We start from the raw sequence: 19,199 nt of genomic DNA, 5'->3' as shown, positions 1-19,199 counted from the left end.
CTTGATACAGGTTGTACACAATGTATTGAGTGGTCCAGTTTAGAAGTGGGGACAAGTGGGCCGATCCTGGTGGTACTGCAATACCAGGCCAACCCGTGATAAGGCTGGAGCAAGCTCCAAGTCCTCATCCCCTAACAAAAATGAGTTTAATATCGAAGGGGACACATGGTCCCCATATCAGATATTAAGCTGATAAGAACAGATACTACACTTTGATCTTAGCCAAAAGGCCGAGAAGCGATGCCGAAGATTAGTTTCAGTATACTACCTTAGAGTCATAACCTGACTATTGTACTGTCTGGCAAAAGATTGGCATGCAGGCTGCCTAATCATTGTTAGAGAGAGTATAGTCAATCTGCCTAGTTCAAAGCAAAAACTTTACTTTAAATTGGGCTTCGATAGAAGCCTTTTTCTGGCCAACTACACAAACTTTAGCAATTCCTGGTGTGTAAAATTTGAACTAGATGGTTAAGTTAAACATTCTAATTCTGTTGTCTGTTCTGTATTTATTAGGGGATGCGCGAACGCAGTCCCCAACTACCAAAAATTGTGCGTTCGAGTTACCCACATTTGGGGTAATCGTAGGGGTCAGCCATGCCTGAGTGCAATGGCACAGCCTCACCCTAGAGGAACCACCTTAGTGATCATGGTTAACCTCCACGCCAGGTAAGTATGAGGGAAAGAGTCGATTTCAGTGTATGGGTGACAAAGACTATAGATATTTTGCTGACCAGCTCCACGACTTTACACAAAACATGATTCAGTTGAAGTGTCCCCTCAGAAATGCTATATTTATACTTTTTCAAATAGTTGGTTACATACTTTGTTGATGAAACCTTCGGTAGGAGGTCTTCCATTGAAACAAATGCGACACCTAGAGGCCAAATTATTGACTACATAAAATACATGATTGCTACTTTACAGGTTATGAATTCTTATTGCAGATAGTGAGCTATCATCAGCTCTGACAGAAATAGCATTACAGTTCACACTGCAACCACTGGATCTATACACACCTCTTAGTGAAGTGAATCAAGCAAATTTAGCTTGGTCAGTTTAGACAAATACAAGATGCAAACTGTCACTTCTTATAACAAGATTACCAAGAGTTAGCACTGGTCGCAACGAAACAAACCATACAGAAGGATGGTATGGTAATATCCACATTATAATGTGAAAATGCCTTACCAAATGTCTACGGCCATACCATGTTGAAAGCACCAGTTCTCGTCCGATCACTGAAGTTAAGCAACATTGGGCCAAGTTAGTACTTGGATGGGTGACCGCCTGGGAATACTTGGTGTCGTAGGCTCAATCTTTTTGGAATTTTGACCCAACCAATCCTAGCCCAAACCTAACTAAACCCCACACAATTAATGTCTACGGCCATACAATGTTGAAAACACCAGTTCTCGTCCGATCACTGAAGTTAAGCAACATTGGGCCAAGTTAGTACTTGGATGGGTGACCGCCTGGGAATACTTGGTGTCGTAGGCTTATCCATTTTTAAAAAATTGCCTCAAAAAAGTTGTGATACTGTAGAAAATAATTGCTGCAACGTCCGGGAATCGAACCCGGGCCGCCCGCGTGGCAGGCGAGCATTCTACCACTGAACCAACGTTGCTGGCTTGCTCTCATGATATTCGTGTAGTTAGTTTTTGTGTACCTATTGCAAAGACCAACCATACAAAGTGCAGAGCCCAGGCAGCCAACATAGCCCGGCTAGCTCAGTCGGTAGAGCATGAGACTCTTAATCTCAGGGTCGTGGGTTCGAGCCCCACGTTGGGCGAATTTTTTTTACATGGAACAGTTTTTAAAAATATATTTGAATTTTTTTCGTGATATACTGACAATAGGGTAAATCAGGCGCCATGGCTTAGTTGGTTAAAGCGCCTGTCTCGTAAACAGGAGATCCCGAGTTCGACTCTCGGTGGTGCCTTGATCCTTTTATTACTACTATCCATGGCTACACATACATAGGGTAAAGATTTGCAAAAATGCCGCGACCCGGGATCGAACCGGGGACCTTTAGATCTTCAGTCTAACGCTCTCCCAACTGAGCTATCACGGCTAGTTAAAATAATGTTGCTTATCTTGGTCAATATGGAAAAAAGATCACTTTTACATGACTCTAAAAAGTTTAGGTCCTACCGAGATTTGAACTCGGATCGCTGGATTCAGAGTCCAGAGTGCTAACCATTACACCATAGGACCTTGATGCAGATCTACACTCCAAAGGGTAAAAAAAAATTAATTTTGTATAAAAAGAAAAGAAAAAAACCTTACGTATTGGTTCCTGCCGGGATCGAACCGGCGACCTTGTCCGTGTGAAGGACACGTGATAACCACTACACTAAGGAACCATTGTCAACTAAGTAACCAAGCCAAGATACATAAGAAACAGACATAAAATGTGCAACTACAAAGCCACGTCACTAAGCTAGGTCTCGTGGCGCAACGGATAACGCGTCTGACTACGGATCAGAAGATTGCAGGTTCGAATCCTGCCGAGATCGAAAATTTTAAAGATTCGTTTGGCTATTAAAGAAAATTGCTATAAAATAAGTCGCCCCCGGGTGGGCTCGAACCACCAATCTTTCGGTTAACAGCCGAACGCGCTAGCCGATTGCGCCACGGAGGCTAATACAAGATAAAAATATTACATTATTTTTAATATTATTCTATGGTGCCTTCAAATATAAAAACAAAAAAAAGATTGGTTTACTTATGTTGGTAGGGCTAATTACCACCGAACACTCATTAGCGCGGTCCGACTACTGACCGACACGGAAACTCTTGGCTGCTGGGTTTCCCCTCTGGCCCAATCCGCCCCTCATTAAGCAACCTGATCACCTAGGGCTCCCCCTAAGTGGCCATGTTGATGCCAGGCTTAGTGCGGACGCCAATTCAACGTGTTTCAATGGTAACCAGGCGTTCCCTGCCTCAAACCATCCCAAACTCTGACCTCCCAGTAGCAGGATTACAGAACCTCGCCACGGTTCCAGTCAACTATCACATCAATTTCTGTCACAATGTACCATTTGAATTGCAATTTTTTTCATATTTAATTTTGGGTGTGATTTCGCCAGCTTCCGTTATGGTCTAGTGGTTAGGATAGCTGGCTCTCACCCAGCAGGCCCGGGTTCGATTCCCGGTAACGGAAAAATACATTTTGTCGAACCCCCAAGTAATTATATCAACATCCCCGATCCAAAAAAAAAAGGAGATAAAAAAAAGATAGAGAATTGGATATTTTTAAGTTTTTACTTTTCAGCCAAGGTGACACCAAGCCTGCGTGGCCTAATGGATAAGGCGTCGGTCTCCTAAACCGAAGATTGCGAGTTCGAGTCTCGCCGTGGGTAACATTATCTTTTTAGCAAAAGTTGTTTTGGTTGCAGTGCTTCCAAGGTTTCTTGAAGGCAGTGTAGTAGCAAATATGGAGAGTGAAAGCAAGCTGCTCTAGTGGCGCAATCGGTTAGCGCACGGTACTTATAGACAGTACAACAAGTTATGCCGGGGTTGTGAGTTCGAGCCTCACCTAGAGCAAGCACTTTTTCAACCCTTAAACCTGGCAGGGTCTTCCATGAAAAGAGCAAAAATATTTTGTTTACTTAAACAAAGCATTTTATCTTACCAAAATACTAAAATATTCTCTAGCAGTACCTCATAATATCAAATACAGGTACTGTGGTTCGATTTCAAAATTTTTTTGTAACTATGCTTTACTAACCAACAATCAATCAAGGAAAAAAGTTTGTTAAAGAATATAGATAGATTGATATTTTCTTTTTACTACTGTTTTAAATCTATCAAGTTAATAACAAATTCAATAAAATTTGACTGAATAACCATATAAATGTATAAAGATTTGTGATTTAAATTATGCCATGAAAAATCCTCCAATGAGTTATTTAAGCAAACAAAATTTAGCATAAATGGATATTTAAATTTTGTTTGCTTAAATAACATTCTATTGCAACAAAAAGGTGATGTTAGGAAATAATTTCTTGAATAAAATCATAAAACGTTTTTTCATTTAATTTTCATTTTTTCACTGTTGTGTTTTTATTTGACATTAAAAATAAAAATAATAAAAAATCTTCCAAATCAAAGAGAAAAAATCTTTGAATTATTGGTCAATTTAAGTTCAAAGATTTTTTTTTTTGTAAAAAGTTAATTTTTTAAAAATATTTTAGAAAAAAATCTTCTAACAAAAAAAAATTATCATAATCCAAGATGGCGTCAATACATGTAAAATAATTTTTAAAACAAAAAATTAAAACTTGAATATCTTTTTTCACAGATTGAATTTCAAAAATCGGTCTGACAGTTTTTCCAAAGTCAGTATGATCTATTGAATGAAAAAGGTTTGAAACTGATAGAACATTTCAAAATAAATGGTTCCCACATTCTAAAAATTTTCCCACGCTTGACATTCTTGAAAAATGCTAAATAAATGGACATTTAAACAAACCAAAGATCGCGTTTTTAGCAATGGAATGTGTTTTGTAAAAATCTTTGAAACTTTTGATTTCATTGTTTATGTATGTACACTCAAGAATGATGAATCTTATCTGATCTAGAAAGGCAGAAGGATACTAAATTGTAATTGTAATTCATAATAACCGAGTTTTTACTAAAATAAATTTTTGACAGCTGTGGGATTCGAACCCACGCCCTTGCGGACTGGTGCCTAAAACCAGCGCCTTAGACCACTCGGCCAAACTGCCTGTTGTGCTGACAGTTGTGCGAATAACAAAAATTGTTTCTTAAGTTTTTTTTTTTCAGCCTTACTGTGTAAAAGCATCAAACACCTAAAAAAAATTTGTTTTTCCAGTAAGTGATTTCACAAAATTAACTGCCTCCAGAGAGGATTGAACTCTCGACCCCTGGTTTACAAGACCAGTGCTCTGCCACTGAGCTATAGAGGCTTGCATGTTCACGTGGCACAATTTAAACCTAGCCTAACCTAGTCTAACGTAACCTAACCTAACCTAAGCTATTCCGGTTTGCACCTTGTGTTAAAGACTTTGAAATTGCTAAAGGATTCAGTTGAGTATTAGTCAGCTAATGCATTCAACAGGGGGATGTAGCTCAGTGGTAGAGCGCATGCTTTGCATGTATGAGGCCCCGGGTTCGATCCCCGGCATCTCCAATTGTCAATGATTTTTGTTATTTCTTTGAAGTTGTCTTTTGTTCAAAATGAGTACTTCAGTGAGAAAATATTTGTATGGGGTTATGCGGACACAAAAATGTGGAACGCTTCACGATTTTGCGTGTCATCCTTGCGCAGGGGCCATGCTAATCTTCTCTGTATCGTTCCAATTTTAGTATATGTACTGCCGAAGCAAGTACAATTGAATCTAGAATTTAGTTGTCTATAAAGATCAGCATTTGTTACACAAATTGCAAAAACAATTCTGTTGACCCTGACGTGATTTGAACACGCAGCCTTCTGATCTGGAGTCAGACGCGCTACCGTTGCGCCACAGAGTCAGATGTTTGAATTGCTGCAACTTTGAATTCAGGCGAAACTAAAGGAAAGTCTTTTTATTTCTTTTTTTCTATCCACTATACAATGCAAGCGACCAATAGAAAAAAGGCGCTGCTTTCGTCCGGCCCCTATGACGAAGACCAGGGGTCGTAGCTCAGCTGGTAGAGCGTCTGATTCGCATTTAGAAGGTCTCGGGTTCAAATCCCGACGACTCCAAATTTTTTTTTCTTTTCAATTTTCAAAAGTATTGGGCAAAACCATGGGCTTGACCGGGAGTTGAACCCGGGACCTCTCGCACCCGAAGCGAGAATCATCATTATAAAGACCGAAGAGCCTTAACTATTTCTTACATTACTTAAATTTAACCCCAATTTTTCATGTTTGTTGTAAAATTTCCTTAATTCTCAACAATCCATTGCATAGAGGGGTAAGGCATCATTCACACACACATACACATGCACACAGTATGTAAGGTATTCAACATTATTAACGGCCGATATGCGGCTCACGTTAACAATGTCTCGTAACCTACACACACCCACATGGTGTGGGCTAATCAACATCATTAACGGCCGATATGCGGCTCACGCTAACATGTTTCATAACCTACCCACGGGGATTTGAACCTACGACCTTTCCGTAGGTTTTACACCGTCCTTACCACTAAGCTACGGTGACTGATGAATTTTGATAGAAATATTTACATATTAACAAAAAATCTCGCAACCTATAGTCTATAGTAGGGGGAGGGTGGGTATTTTCCTTCTATGGTCAGCATTAGTTTCTAATAACAAAATTAATAGTAGTATAAAATGTAACTGTTGTTTGTCTAATCTGACCAAGCCAAACTTGCTTGGAATACTTCATTGAGAGGTGTGATATCAGATAAAATTTTTAAGGGTGTATTTTAACCCATCGGCTCGTTTTAATGTAAGAAAAGGTAGGTTTATACATATATTGCTCCTGGAGAGGATCCTTAATTGTTGTGTTTCATGAGTAAGAGATTATAAGGTATTTTTTAAAATATTTACTATATACTATAACCAAGCTATCATTGCTTGGTATTTCATTAGGAAGTGTTTTGCTTTTCTTTCAGGGTCAAACTTTTCCCATAACTTGTTATAAGCACTTTTTACTTTTAATATGTTATATGTAGTTAATAATTTGGCCGCTAGGTGTTGTGTTTATTTTAATAAAAGATTTCCTACTGAAGTAAGCTTCATAACCTACATTATTGGGGGGGTAAACATCAGAAATATTTTACCTTAATGGTCAGAGTTTGATTTGCCTATGACACCAAGTATTCCCAGGTAGTCACCCATCCAAGTACTGACTTGGAAAAATAGATTATAAGGTAATAACTTTTTCAATTATTTACTATGTACTTTAACCAAGCTAATATAAAGAGGTGTGTTGTCATATGCTTTTCTTTCAGGGTGAAATTTATCCCATAACTTGTTATAAGCATTTTTTAATTTTAATATGTAATATGTGGTTAATAATTTGGCCGCTAGGTGATTCATTTTTTTTAATAGGAGACTTTTTACCAAAGTAAACATTGTGTTGCATTTGTTTTAATAGAAGACTTCCTACTAAAGTAAACATCACAACCATTATTTGGTGGGGTAAATACCAGAAATATTTTTCTTTAATGGTCAGAGTTTGTTTTTAATAATAACATATATACTATGACAAAGTTGTATTTTGCCATATACACACTAAGTCACTTTCAAAGAAACTAAAGAATATATAATATTTAGAGAACAACTAATTCCTATCTATGAAACAGAGCTTTAAATTTTTTTTTCTTGTAGCAAAAAATGAATATAATATACAATTATAAGATTTATGTACAATCATAAGATGAAAACCAGTTTCTATCCAACATATTAGAATGAAAACGAGAAAGTGTTTTCATTTAATAAATATTAAATTTTAAAAAAAATTAGTTACATTGTATGATTATTATGATTAATAGGTTGAGTCGATTTTTTGAATTTGAAATTAAGATTAATTAACATTTTTGGAATTTTGACCCAAACCAAATGAAAGATCAGAGGCAATATTTATTTGAAAAATGTTAAGCCTACGACACCAAGTTTTCCCAGGTGGTCACCCATCCAAGTACTAACTTGGCCCAATGTTGCTTAACTTCAGTGATTGGACGAGAACTGGTGCTTTCATCATGGTATGGCCGTAGACGTTTATCGATGGAAACTGTGGCGTAAAGGTATTTGTTTTATTTCTTTGTAAGACAATTTTTAAAAAATTGTAACCATATCCTAATTATACAACAAATTTTAAAAATTTATAATGCAAATACGACATTTTATATCTTCATATTGCAAAATTAAAATGAAAAAGAAAGATCAGAGGCAATATTTATACGACATTAAGTATTCCCAGGCGGTCACCCATCCAAGTACTAACTTGGTCCAATGTTGCTTAACTTCAGTGATCGGACGAGAACTGGTGTTTCAACATGGTATGGCCGTAGACATTGAATTAAAAAATACTTTCAATTTTCGGTTAGGTTTGGGTCAAAATTCCAAAAATGTTAGGCCTACGACACCAAGTATTCCCAGGCGGTCACCCATCCAAGTACTAACTTGGTTCAATGTTGCTTAACTTCAGTGATCCGATGAGAACTGGTGTTTTCAACATGGTATGGCCGTAGACGTTTATATATTGAAAATGTTGCAAATATTAAATGCAAAATGACACAGCACAGAAAAACATGCGTATTTTTTTAACGCAACCAGTGCTAGGTCTTGGTAATCTTGGTATATAAAAAAATGTGACAGTTTTTGCCTACGACACCAAGTATTCCCAGGCGGTCACCCATCCAAGTAATAACTTTGCCCAATGTTGCTTATCTTCAGTGATCGGACGAGAACTGGTGCTTTCAACATGGGATGGTCGTAGACATTGAATTACAAAATACTTTTCAAACTAGTGTGAGGTTCAGTTAGGTTTGGGTCAAAATTCCAAAAATTTTAGGTTTATGACACAAAGTATTCCCAGGCGGTCACCCATCCAAGTACTAACTTGGCCCAATGTTGCTTAACTTTAGTTATCTTACGAGAACTGGCGATTTCAACATGGTATGGCCGTAGACATTAAATTAAAAAATACTTTTCAAACTTGTGTTAGGTTTAGTTAGGTTTGGGTTAAAATTCCAAAAATGTTAAGCCTACGACACCAAGTATTCCCAGGCGGACACTCATCCAAGTACTAACTTGTCCTAATGTTGTTTAACTTCAGTGATCGGACGAGAACTGGTGCTTTCAACATGTAGCCTTCTACCTTTAATAGGAACTGAGATAATAGGTTAACAATTAAGTTTGGTAATTTATTATCAAATAGGGTTCTTGGAGAAAATTTTTTACTCCCCCCCCCCTTCTCCCCACAACGATTAATTTTGGAAATTCTTTATCAAATAGGTAACTTACACAAAAATTTTTAGAAAATAGTTTAACAGATCGCCACTTTTTTCGCCCCAGCGATTAAGTTTCGGCAAGGTTTTTGACTGTATGGTCATTAAGTATGTTATAGTTTTAAAACCCCAACAAGAGTTTACAGCATTTTTTTAAATACAAAAAAATACATCAAGCAAAAAATTTTAATTAATTTCTTTTATATTTCAAAATACTTTATAAGTAAAACTAGCAAAAAAATCAAACAAAATATTTTCTAATATATTACTAATGTTTCATAAAATCAGTAGGCGGAATCAATTTGCGTTTATGTTAAGATTTTACTTTATCATAAGTTGTGACATTCATATTTATGTATCGAAAGCCCCATTAAAGTTTCAAAAGTGACTTGCCTGTTATGGCTGCCGCTGCGCGGGGGGTATAAAAAGTGTCTTTCCCTTTTAAATCAAAAAATTTAAATTATTTCAAACACAGCCATATTGCATTTAAAAATGACCACATTGCAAAAACGAATCTGAAAAGCACTAGTTCAATTATCTAAAAACAGCTGATTTAGTCAAAATTGTTAATTTTGGTAGGTTATTTGATAATTATTTCATACTGAATTAATATTTTTTAAAACGGTTTTCAGATTTGTAATCAGCATTTCATTGCGGTCATTTTGATATGCAACATGCCTGTGCTTTAAGAAATTTTAATTAATCTTAATTTCAAATTCAAAAAATCGACTCAACCTATTAATCATAATAATCATACAATGTAACTAATTTTTTTTAAAATTTAATATTTATTAAATGAAAACACTTTCTCGTTTTCATTCTAATATGTTGGATAGAAACTGGTTTTCATCTAATGATTGTACATAAATCTTATAATTGTATATTATATTCATTTTTTGCTACAAGAAAAAAAAATTTAAAGCTCTGTTTCATAGATAGGAACTAGTTGTTCTCTAAATATTATTGAAATGTAAGAAATGCATTTTTTTCAAATGATAGTTACAAAATTTATTTATATTATTTTATTTTTTTGTTGTTTTAAAAAAACACTTGTATTGTACATTCGTACTTTCTTATACTCTATAATTTATGTATTTCATTGATTCTCAGTATTCTTTAGTTTCTTTGAAAGTGACTTAGTGTGTATGTTTAGGTAAATTTTAATTTTATTAAAAGCGAAGCTTTCCTATAATTAGGGTCGGTCCGTCCGAGATAGATAGCTTTTATTTGTTAATTTAGGTATGTTTTAATTTTCTTATTTATTTAAAACTTTGCATAATGATTCTTGTAGTATTTAGTTATGATTTACAAAGCATAGCAACTCTATAATCATTACCAGAATGTTCGTACGTCCATTTTAAACATGTTGATTATTCTACTTTTTTAACAACAAATTTTCAAGTGTTTTAATTATCCGTTTGATCTGATTATAGTTGAGATTGCGCGGCTTATGTTAATAGTAGAAAAACGTTATGTATATTGTTAGAACCGCTATGAAGTCTATTTTTTGGAAATATAAGAACCATTACTGTGCAACTTATAGTTTAGGAGCTACGTAGAAGAATGTCGTAACTGACTTAAAACTTGACTTGAGAGTAAATCTTTAAAGATTAAAAAAAGTTTGTGCAAAAATGCGGACATTTTTAAAATTCAAACTGCTTGTCTTGTGTGAATAGTAGAAAAATGTTATGTGCTAATTTTAGTTTAGGAGTTGTATTGATAAATGTGGGAAAAGTGGAAAAATTTAATCTTTAATGATTTTCTCGCAAGTCAAGTTTTAAGTCAGTGGGGACATTCTACCACATAGCTCATAAATTATACGTAGTACATGACTCCTGTTTATATTTCCAAAAAATAGACTTCCTAACGGTCCTAACCATATGCGTAACATTTTTCTACTATTAACACAAGCCGCGCAATTTCAATTTAAAAAAAGTCCGTATTTTTATTTGCATACCCTTTAATTTAATCTTTAATGATTTACTCGCAAGTCAAGTTTTAAGCTAGTTGGTACATTTTACCACATAGCTCCTAAACTATACATAGCATAGGAATCGTTATTATATTTCCAAAAAATAGACTTCATAACGATTCTAATGGTATGCATAACGTTTTTTTACTATTAACACAAGCCGCGCAATTTCAATTTTAAAAAAGTCCGTATTTTTATTTGATACCCTTTAATTTAATATTTAATGATTTACTCGCAATTTAAGTTTTAAGCCAGTTGGGACATTTTACCACATAGTTCCTAAACTATATGTAGCATAGGAATCGTTATTATATTTCCAAAAAATAGACTTCATAACGCTTGTCATGCAAACGCCCCTAGAGGCCTCTTGTGGCACTTTAAAATAGGCAATTTGGAATCATTTGAGACCATGTTATTTTTTTCATGTTGTTGTGCTGGCCGTTGGTTGTGATGATGATAAGCTTCCTGCTGGTGGCTATTTAATGAAGGTAAATATTGTAAAAACTCATTGCATTTTTAGTAGTAAAGCTATTCTATAATTTGAAATGTCCGTTTGTCCGTCTGTCCGTCCGTCCATATTTGCCCCTAGAGGCCTCTTGTGGCACTTTAAAATAGGCAATTTGGAATCATTTGAGACCATGTCATTTTTTTCAAAACAAATTTTTTATTATGTTATAAAATGTCGTCTTTGATACAAAATTTCCCGTTGTTTAAAGAAAACAACCATGGCGGTCTGACTGCCTTTTATCAGGTTCTTGGCTTTTTTTATGTGTTTTAATTTCCATCCAAGATTTTTGTGCTTCGCTACTTATGGATGTTGTCACCCTTGTTTAAAAAATAAAAGTTTTTCTAAAGGGGTATTTTCACGAAATGCATTTAAACTTAATTTAGTGAACTGCATATTTTTTGCTAGTTAACCCTTACAGATCGGGGGGGGGGGCTCAAAGAGCCCCCCCCTCTAGTTTTTTCAATCTCATTTTTTTTGTAGGTAAGATGGAGAGCTGTAACTTCATGACTTTTTAAGTTTAGTAATTATACGTCGGCAAGAGTTGATTTTATTTGGATATCTGCTCTGTGTCGGTCGTGGTGTCCGGTCAAAGTCGGTTGGGTAGCAAAAAAAATTTGAAAAAATTCTAAATAAATCTTAATTTCTACATTATGACTTTTGTGTATAAGGTAGAAACCTAAAATTTTTTTGGTGAATACTTAGATATCAATGACCATCTGAGAAAAGTGGTGTTATGACCGTTTGACCGCTCCCTGACCGACTTTATGACCGATTTTTGTCCGGCTTTTACTACAGACATATATCATGAATATCGTAACTTCTATTACAGCTAGAGACCTATAATTTTTTTTGGTAAATCCTTGAGCAATAATAAACAGATAAAAATATTAATTTGCGCCGCCAACCGCCGTTTTACCGCCGTAACCGCCGAAAATGGCGGTTTCCGTTATTTGCCGTTTTTCGGCGATGATCAGAAAAAGTAATTTTTTTGTTATGAAAAATAAAAGTTCGTCCTAAAATTTGGTCATCCTAGCTGCAAAATTGGCCGCTCTATAGCTGTTTTAAAATTTAGCGGCTGGCCGCTAAAAAGCGGCTAAGGAGCGGTCTGACTGCTATGACTAGAAACAGTAATTTTATGTCTTTATCTGTACCAGGAGCCGAGATAGAGGGGGGGGCTCTTTGAGCCCCCCCCCCAATCTATTAAGGTGGGAATTGGGGCCCGATCTGTAAGGGTTAATGGGTTAAACTAAATTATTATTACACTAGTCCCCAAAGTTTTACAATAACATTTTAAAATTCGTTAGCTCAACAACTTTGGGTACAACCAAATTTAATTTTGATTTATTGGTGAAAACAAAGTACAATATTATGAGCGAAGTAACTATATAATTAAGTCCTAAAATTTAAGAGTGTTCATAAACATTATCCTGTATCAAGCAGTTTTGAATAAATTGACTTACAATTTTGCTTTGACTATTATACATTTATATTATGATTATTCAAAAGATTTTATTTATATTGCTCCAATGGTTTTCTTTGAAATAACTTTTATTTTAGATAGTTGAACCAAGAATGTGTTTGGCGGCGCACCCAAGGATCCTCAGCTGCGCAACATTTATTTCGGTTGTGAGGTGGTGATTGCCACATCTGGCAGACCTTAGAAGGTAAATATATGACATGACAGATACCTTTTTTTGTTAATTTAGGCAAGTTAGAATTGTCCTATTGATTTATTTATAAAAGTAAAATAGCCTCAAACCATCTCAAGTCCTATATAAAGCTTTGCTCTAAAAGAGAACCATATCGGTTCAGTGGTTAGCGAGATCCTTTGCTACAAACAAAAAAAGCTTATTACTTTTAGAAAGCGTACCAACTCTATAATCAATAAAAGAATTTCCAAACGTCCATTTTATCATGTTGATTTTTTTACCATTTTAAGAACAAATTTTTATGTGATCTGATTATCTGATTGATTAAATTTTTGTTATATTGATTCCTGTGAAAACAAAGTACAATATTATGAGCGAAGTAACTATATAATTAAGTCCTAAAATTTAAGTGTGTTCATAAACATTATCCTGTATCAAGCAGTTTTTCAACAAATTTACTTACAATTTTGCTTCGACTATTATACATTTATATTATGATTATTCAAAAGATTTTATTTATATTGCTCCAATGGTTTTCTTTAAAATAACTTTTATTTTAGATAGTTGAACCAAGAATGTGTTTGGCGGCGCACCCAAGGGTCCTCAGCTGCGCAACATTTATTTCGGTTGTGAGGTGGTGATTGCCACATCTGGCAGACCTTAGAAGGTAAATATATGACATGACAGATACCTTTTTTTGTTAATTTAGGCAAGTTAGAATTGTCCTATCGATTTATTTATAAAAGTAAAATAGCCTCAAACCATCTCAAGTCCTATATAAAGCTTTGCTCTAAAAGAGAACCATATCGGTTCAGTGGTTAGCGAGATCCTTTGCTACAAACAAAAAAAGCTTATTACTTTTTATTATAGGATTGAAGGTAAATATAATGGTTTTTTTCTACTTCATTTTGAAGTTTAGTATATTATTTCTTGATTTTTAAAAGTGAAGTTTTTCTAAAATTAGGGTCGGTCCGTAAGTCCGTCCGTCCAAGACAAATACCTTTTTTTGTTAATTTAGGCAAGTTAGAATTGTCCTATCGATTTCAAACTTTGCATGGTGATTCCTGTTAGGTACAATTTAGAAAGCGTACCAACTCTATAATCAATAAAAGAATTTCCAAACGTCCATTTTATCATGTTGATTTTTTTACCATTTTAAGAACAAATTTTTATATGATCTGATTATCTGATTGATTAAATTTTTGTTATATTGATTCCTGTGAAAACAAAGTACATTCAATTATAAATATTGAAAAAGAAATATATAATTCATAATCATTTTGTCTATATATGATGTATATTTCTTTTTTTAATTATTAAATATTGACATGATTAACCGGACAAGTCTGAAACCCTTGTCAGAAAGTAAGTGACAGCACTGTTATAGATATCACTAAATACATAACAATTTATTTAACAACTTTTGTTTTATGACCTTTTTTACTTATAAATTTCAACAGCGGTAATTTTTCTATTTTTGAAGCTAGAATAACATTTTTTTGCAAAAAATGTTTATCTTTATGTAAATGGAGGGAGGGGATATTTTACTTTAAGTTTACCTCAATTATAAACTCTTACATAGGTGTATTTTTTTCAATATTAACATTAATTAATCTGTTTGTTTTAGATTAAATCTTCTACCTTCTTACACGAGAACTGGTGCTTTCAACATGGTATCGCCATAAACATTAGGTAAGTGGAAATGTGGCATGTTCTTTTAAAATGTCGTCTTTGTATTAGAATATATGCCACATTAACCCCTTACAGTCGGTCCCCTTGCCGCACCTTAATCAGTCGGGTGGGGGGGGGGGGGGGGGGTGGGCATTGTTATCTTAGTTCCTATTAGAACGAGAGTGCTAAATTTTTTTGTATAAGTCCCCTGTGTTATGATGAATTTACGACCTTAAGTAATTCAAGGTCAATTTTCGCTTCCTTCACCCTTTTATTTAACAACTTTTGTTCTTAGGTCCTTTTTTACTTAAAAATTTCAAATGGCTGTAATTTTTTTTATTTTTGAAACTAGAATACAAATTTTTTGCCAAAAAATGTTAATCTTTATGTAAATTTTATATTTTAAATATCAAATTATAAATTTCAGCGGACGCGGCTGTACTTGGCAGCTGCCAGCCGCCGCAATCGCCGTTCGGCGGGAAAACGGCGGCGGATCTTATGAAATTTTAATAACTTGTGTAGACATGTAAGAAAAACTTAAGTTTAAAATTTGAAGTCTCTAAGTCAAAAATTCCGGCCACAGGAGCCATTTAAAGATTTCTGGAGACCTGGAGGATCAGGACCTGCAGGATCATACATGGAACCTGAAGTTGACTTGAACACCTATTTTAAAACTTAATCCTAATTCATATTGATAACAAAAACTTAATGTTTTGCAGGGACGTGTTTTTACCAGAAAGAAATCTGAATATCTAATTATCTGTCTTTAAACTTAAAACTTTCAGGGATATCAAATACAGAACTAAACAAATATCTTAAACTTAATTTAATAATCTCCTTACTAGGTACATCTTAACACCAGAATGAAAAATAAATATCTTAATCGTAAATCTTAAAGCTTAACCAGTACTATGATACTATAATATGACTATTTAGGATATTTCATTGGGCCCATGGACGCTTTTTTTCAAACAAACGTGAAGCTAAAGGACTCAAGCCTAAGGCAGCACCTCGCCCCCAAGAGGTATTTTCCAGGTATTAATATAGTTCTTTTTCAATATAGTATCTCATAGGTTGAAAAAACATTTATTAATGTTTTTTGAGATAGTACAGTAGCCAATACCTTCCAACAGATTTTTTTCACTCTAAAGATACTTTTAGTTAATCATGAATATATTTTAAGGGAGGGGGGGGGGGAGGTGGGTGATACCACTTAGGAGCACATTTTTATCTTAATATAGTGTTCAAAATTCATTTCTCCGCGTTCAATGATACAGCCAGAAAATAACACCAGAATTTAAATACTAAATAAAAACGAAATTAATAAAGAATATCCTAACATTTAAGTAGCAAACATAATGTACATTACAAAAGAACAACTATTAACATTAATTAATCTTTATGTTTTAGAGGAAATCTGTCTTCTTACATTGTTTGTTACAATCACCTAGTGATCGGACGAGAACTGGTGCTTTCAACATGGTATAATAACAGAAATTATATGTCGTCTTTGTATTAAAATTATCTTAAATGACACCAGCAAGAAATACCACGTTTTAAATGCTTAAAGACTGCCATAAGTAGACCCAATTCCCCAAATGTAAAGCCTTCAGCTTCAATAACAAAAAGTTCTAGGCATTTCAAAATAGCATTGTATGTACAATGAAAGTTTTGAAAGATTCCCAATGCTAATGAAAGAAAAAACAATATTAAATTACGTCGCCTAGACATAAAATTATAACCTTATCTTTGTCACAAACTTAAATTGCCTGTAACTGATTACATTTTTACAATAAAAACACCACATTTCATAGTCAAAATATATTTTAAAAATTCAATTTAAATTGCATTTGTAAACGAAAATCATCGCAGAAACAAAGGGGTAAACTAATATAATCTCAGCTGTGATTGGATGCAGTACACTCGTTACAATGCAAGTTAAACTTAATTTTTTTTAATGATTTTGACTATAAAAATGGCTATTTTTATTATAAAAATATAATTAGATACTAGCAACCTAAATTTATGCCAAAAATTATATTATGATTTTGTTTCTAGGCCACGTAGTTTATTTTCAAAATTTATAACATAAACAGCGAAATTCTTTCAAAATTCTCATTATAAATAAAATGTCATTTTAAAATGCCTAAAACTTTTTTGTTACAGAAGCTGAAGGCTTCAAATTTGGGATATTTGGTCTACTTGTGGCAGTCTTTCAGCAGTTAAAGCGTGGTGTTTTTTGCACCCTTCCTTTAAAGTATTTCATTAAATTTACATAAATCATAACCAAGAAATAGCGTTATTTATAAATGTTTAAAATATTCGTTCTTAAAATATAGAAGTTCATCTTTCATTACTATTAGTTGAAAGCAAAATTATCTTATTTTATGCAGTATGAAGTCATAATATGTCGTCTTTGTATTACAAATTTGGTTAAATTGGTTGTTTATATGTTTTTTTTTTAATTCCTTTCTATATTTTCTTACAAACAATAAAAAAAATATGGAAAATTGTTTAAGACCTTAAACATTTATTTTATCATAATTAAGCAAAAAACCAAACTTTACCTAAATTGTATGATATGAAGAAATTAATGTCGTCTTAGTATTAGGATTATATTGAATTGATTAATTAAATCTACATTAATCATTAATATAATATTATACACTATATTCATTAATAAATAAATAATAATGCTCACACATATTTCAATTTTAATTATTGGCGCAAAACAAAAGATACCTATGTAACTATGTACCAGTTTTTACCTACATCATGTACATTTATCCTTATACTAAAGTAACAGGATGTTGTTTGTCTATTCAAATTTGAAAATCGAGCATAGCGAGACGTAAGAGTTGAGCGCAGCGAAAAAAATCTAGCGAAGCGAGACGACCAGAAAATTAGAGGGGCCGAAGGCCCCGAAATTTTCTTGTCATTATAAAGACCGAAGAGCCTTAATTATTTCTTACATTACTTAAATTTAACCCCAATTTTTCATGTTTGTTGTAAAATTTCCTTAATTCTCAACAATCCATTGCATAGAGGGGTAAGGCATCATTCACACACACATACACACACACATACACATGCACACAGTATGTAAGGTATTCAACATTATTAACGGCCGATATGCGGCTCACGTTAACAATGTCTCGTAACCTACACACACCCACATGGTATGGGCTAATCAACATCATTAACGGCCGATATGCGGCTCACGCAAACATGTTTCATAACCTACCCACGGGGATTTGAACCTACGACCTTTCCGTAGGTTTTACACCGTCCTTACCACTAAGCTACGGTGACTGATGAATTTTGATAGAAATATTTACATATTAACAAAAAATCTCGCAACCTATAGTCTATAGTAGGGGGAGGGTGGGTATTTTCCTTCTATGGTCAGCATTAGTTTCTAATAACAAAATTAATATTAGTATAAAATGTAACTGTTGTTTGTCTAATCTGACCAAGCTAAACTTGCATGGAATACTGCATTGAGAGGTGTGATATCAGATAAAATTTTTAAGGGTGTATTTTAACCCATCGGCTCGTTTTAATGTAAGAAAAGGTAGGTTAATGCATATATTGCTCCTGGAGAGGATCCTTAATTGTTGTGTTTCATGAGTAAGAGATTATAAGGTAATTTTTAAAATATTTACTACAACTATAACCAAGCTATCATTGCTTGGTATTTCATTAGGAAGTGTTTTGCTTTTCTTTCAGGGTCAAACTTATCCCATAACTTGTCATAAGCACTTTTTACTTTTAATATGTTATATGTAGTTAATAATTTGGCCGCTAGGTGTTGTGTTTATTTTAATAAAAGATTTCCTACTGAAGTAAGCTTCATAACCTACATTATTGGGGGGGTAAACATCAGAAATATTTTACTTCAATGGTCAGAGTTTGATTTGCCTATGACACCAAGTATTCCCAGGTAGTCACCCATCCAAGTACTGACTTGGAAAAATAGATTATAAGGTAATAACTGTTTCAATTATTTACTATGTACTTTAACCAAGCTAATATAAAGAGGTGTGTTGTCATATGCTTTTCTTTCAGGGTGAAATTTATCCCATAACTTGTCATAAGCATTTTTTAATTTTAATATGTAATATGTGGTTAATAATTTGGCCGCTAGGTGATTCATTTTTTTTAATAGGAGACTTTTTACCAAAGTAAACATTGTGTTGCATTTGTTTTAATAGGAGACTTCCTACTAAAGTAAACATCACAACCATTATTTGGTGGGGTAAATACCAGAAATATTTTTCTTTAATGGTCAGAGTTTGTTTTTAATAATAACATATATACTATGACAAAGTTGTATTTTGCTATATACACACTAAGTCACTTCAAAGAAACTATAGAATATATAATATTTAGAGAACAACTAGTTCCTATCTATGAAACAGAGCTTTACATTTTTTTTTCTTGTAGCAAAAAATGAATATAATATACAA

At 33.8% G+C, this 19,199-nt stretch overlaps 24 non-coding genes and 2 pseudogenes across 24 annotated transcripts; 10 read left to right on the top strand and 16 right to left on the bottom strand.

The window, feature by feature from the left end:
- Positions 1-50: 50 nt before the first annotated feature.
- Positions 51-242, bottom strand: LOC145307979 (U2 spliceosomal RNA). The gene has a single exon (XR_013875817.1). It is a non-coding gene; the product is annotated as a U2 spliceosomal RNA (small nuclear RNA).
- A 267-nt stretch (positions 243-509) lies between these two features.
- On the bottom strand, positions 510-674 carry LOC145307906 (U1 spliceosomal RNA). The gene has a single exon (XR_013875747.1). It is a non-coding gene; the product is annotated as a U1 spliceosomal RNA (small nuclear RNA).
- Positions 675-1,193: 519 nt separating this feature from the next.
- LOC145308005 (5S ribosomal RNA) lies at positions 1,194-1,312 on the top strand. Its single transcript, XR_013875840.1, has one exon. It is a non-coding gene; the product is annotated as a 5S ribosomal RNA (ribosomal RNA).
- A 66-nt stretch (positions 1,313-1,378) lies between these two features.
- Positions 1,379-1,497, top strand: LOC145307740 (5S ribosomal RNA). The gene has a single exon (XR_013875610.1). It is a non-coding gene; the product is annotated as a 5S ribosomal RNA (ribosomal RNA).
- A 56-nt stretch (positions 1,498-1,553) lies between these two features.
- TRNAG-GCC (transfer RNA glycine (anticodon GCC)) lies at positions 1,554-1,624 on the bottom strand. Its single transcript has one exon. It is a non-coding gene; the product is annotated as a tRNA-Gly (tRNA).
- Positions 1,625-1,716: 92 nt separating this feature from the next.
- On the top strand, positions 1,717-1,789 carry TRNAK-CUU (transfer RNA lysine (anticodon CUU)). Its single transcript has one exon. It is a non-coding gene; the product is annotated as a tRNA-Lys (tRNA).
- Positions 1,790-1,865: 76 nt separating this feature from the next.
- Positions 1,866-1,939, top strand: TRNAT-CGU (transfer RNA threonine (anticodon CGU)). Its single transcript has one exon. It is a non-coding gene; the product is annotated as a tRNA-Thr (tRNA).
- A 59-nt stretch (positions 1,940-1,998) lies between these two features.
- On the bottom strand, positions 1,999-2,071 carry TRNAF-GAA (transfer RNA phenylalanine (anticodon GAA)). The gene has a single exon. It is a non-coding gene; the product is annotated as a tRNA-Phe (tRNA).
- Positions 2,072-2,142: 71 nt separating this feature from the next.
- Positions 2,143-2,214, bottom strand: TRNAQ-CUG (transfer RNA glutamine (anticodon CUG)). Its single transcript has one exon. It is a non-coding gene; the product is annotated as a tRNA-Gln (tRNA).
- A 76-nt stretch (positions 2,215-2,290) lies between these two features.
- TRNAV-CAC (transfer RNA valine (anticodon CAC)) lies at positions 2,291-2,363 on the bottom strand. Its single transcript has one exon. It is a non-coding gene; the product is annotated as a tRNA-Val (tRNA).
- Positions 2,364-2,443: 80 nt separating this feature from the next.
- TRNAR-ACG (transfer RNA arginine (anticodon ACG)) lies at positions 2,444-2,516 on the top strand. The gene has a single exon. It is a non-coding gene; the product is annotated as a tRNA-Arg (tRNA).
- A 51-nt stretch (positions 2,517-2,567) lies between these two features.
- On the bottom strand, positions 2,568-2,641 carry TRNAN-GUU (transfer RNA asparagine (anticodon GUU)). The gene has a single exon. It is a non-coding gene; the product is annotated as a tRNA-Asn (tRNA).
- A 450-nt stretch (positions 2,642-3,091) lies between these two features.
- On the top strand, positions 3,092-3,163 carry TRNAE-CUC (transfer RNA glutamic acid (anticodon CUC)). Its single transcript has one exon. It is a non-coding gene; the product is annotated as a tRNA-Glu (tRNA).
- Positions 3,164-3,289: 126 nt separating this feature from the next.
- On the top strand, positions 3,290-3,362 carry TRNAR-CCU (transfer RNA arginine (anticodon CCU)). The gene has a single exon. It is a non-coding gene; the product is annotated as a tRNA-Arg (tRNA).
- Positions 3,363-3,456: 94 nt separating this feature from the next.
- TRNAI-UAU (transfer RNA isoleucine (anticodon UAU)) lies at positions 3,457-3,546 on the top strand. The gene is given in 2 exon segments: positions 3,457-3,494; positions 3,511-3,546. It is a non-coding gene; the product is annotated as a tRNA-Ile (tRNA).
- Positions 3,547-4,650: 1,104 nt separating this feature from the next.
- Positions 4,651-4,730, bottom strand: TRNAL-UAG (transfer RNA leucine (anticodon UAG)). Its single transcript has one exon. It is a non-coding gene; the product is annotated as a tRNA-Leu (tRNA).
- Positions 4,731-4,859: 129 nt separating this feature from the next.
- TRNAT-UGU (transfer RNA threonine (anticodon UGU)) lies at positions 4,860-4,931 on the bottom strand. The gene has a single exon. It is a non-coding gene; the product is annotated as a tRNA-Thr (tRNA).
- Positions 4,932-5,083: 152 nt separating this feature from the next.
- On the top strand, positions 5,084-5,155 carry TRNAA-UGC (transfer RNA alanine (anticodon UGC)). Its single transcript has one exon. It is a non-coding gene; the product is annotated as a tRNA-Ala (tRNA).
- Positions 5,156-5,248: 93 nt separating this feature from the next.
- Positions 5,249-5,355, bottom strand: LOC145308172 (U6 spliceosomal RNA). Its single transcript, XR_013876012.1, has one exon. It is a non-coding gene; the product is annotated as a U6 spliceosomal RNA (small nuclear RNA).
- Positions 5,356-5,424: 69 nt separating this feature from the next.
- On the bottom strand, positions 5,425-5,496 carry TRNAW-CCA (transfer RNA tryptophan (anticodon CCA)). The gene has a single exon. It is a non-coding gene; the product is annotated as a tRNA-Trp (tRNA).
- A 141-nt stretch (positions 5,497-5,637) lies between these two features.
- On the top strand, positions 5,638-5,710 carry TRNAA-CGC (transfer RNA alanine (anticodon CGC)). The gene has a single exon. It is a non-coding gene; the product is annotated as a tRNA-Ala (tRNA).
- A 1,867-nt stretch (positions 5,711-7,577) lies between these two features.
- Positions 7,578-7,696, bottom strand: LOC145307783 (5S ribosomal RNA). Its single transcript, XR_013875651.1, has one exon. It is a non-coding gene; the product is annotated as a 5S ribosomal RNA (ribosomal RNA).
- Positions 7,697-7,875: 179 nt separating this feature from the next.
- On the bottom strand, positions 7,876-7,993 carry LOC145307850 (5S ribosomal RNA; annotated as a pseudogene).
- A 61-nt stretch (positions 7,994-8,054) lies between these two features.
- LOC145307768 (5S ribosomal RNA) lies at positions 8,055-8,173 on the bottom strand. Its single transcript, XR_013875637.1, has one exon. It is a non-coding gene; the product is annotated as a 5S ribosomal RNA (ribosomal RNA).
- A 129-nt stretch (positions 8,174-8,302) lies between these two features.
- LOC145307837 (5S ribosomal RNA) lies at positions 8,303-8,421 on the bottom strand. Its single transcript, XR_013875705.1, has one exon. It is a non-coding gene; the product is annotated as a 5S ribosomal RNA (ribosomal RNA).
- A 72-nt stretch (positions 8,422-8,493) lies between these two features.
- On the bottom strand, positions 8,494-8,612 carry LOC145307860 (5S ribosomal RNA; annotated as a pseudogene).
- Positions 8,613-19,199: the final 10,587 nt, after the last annotated feature.

This window comes from Acartia tonsa, chromosome 15 (assembly GCF_053477335.1).
Source record: "Acartia tonsa isolate MP-2025a chromosome 15, ASM5347733v1, whole genome shotgun sequence".
NCBI lineage: Eukaryota > Metazoa > Arthropoda > Copepoda > Calanoida > Acartiidae > Acartia > Acartia tonsa.
This window is presented reverse-complemented; position numbering and strand designations above follow the sequence as displayed.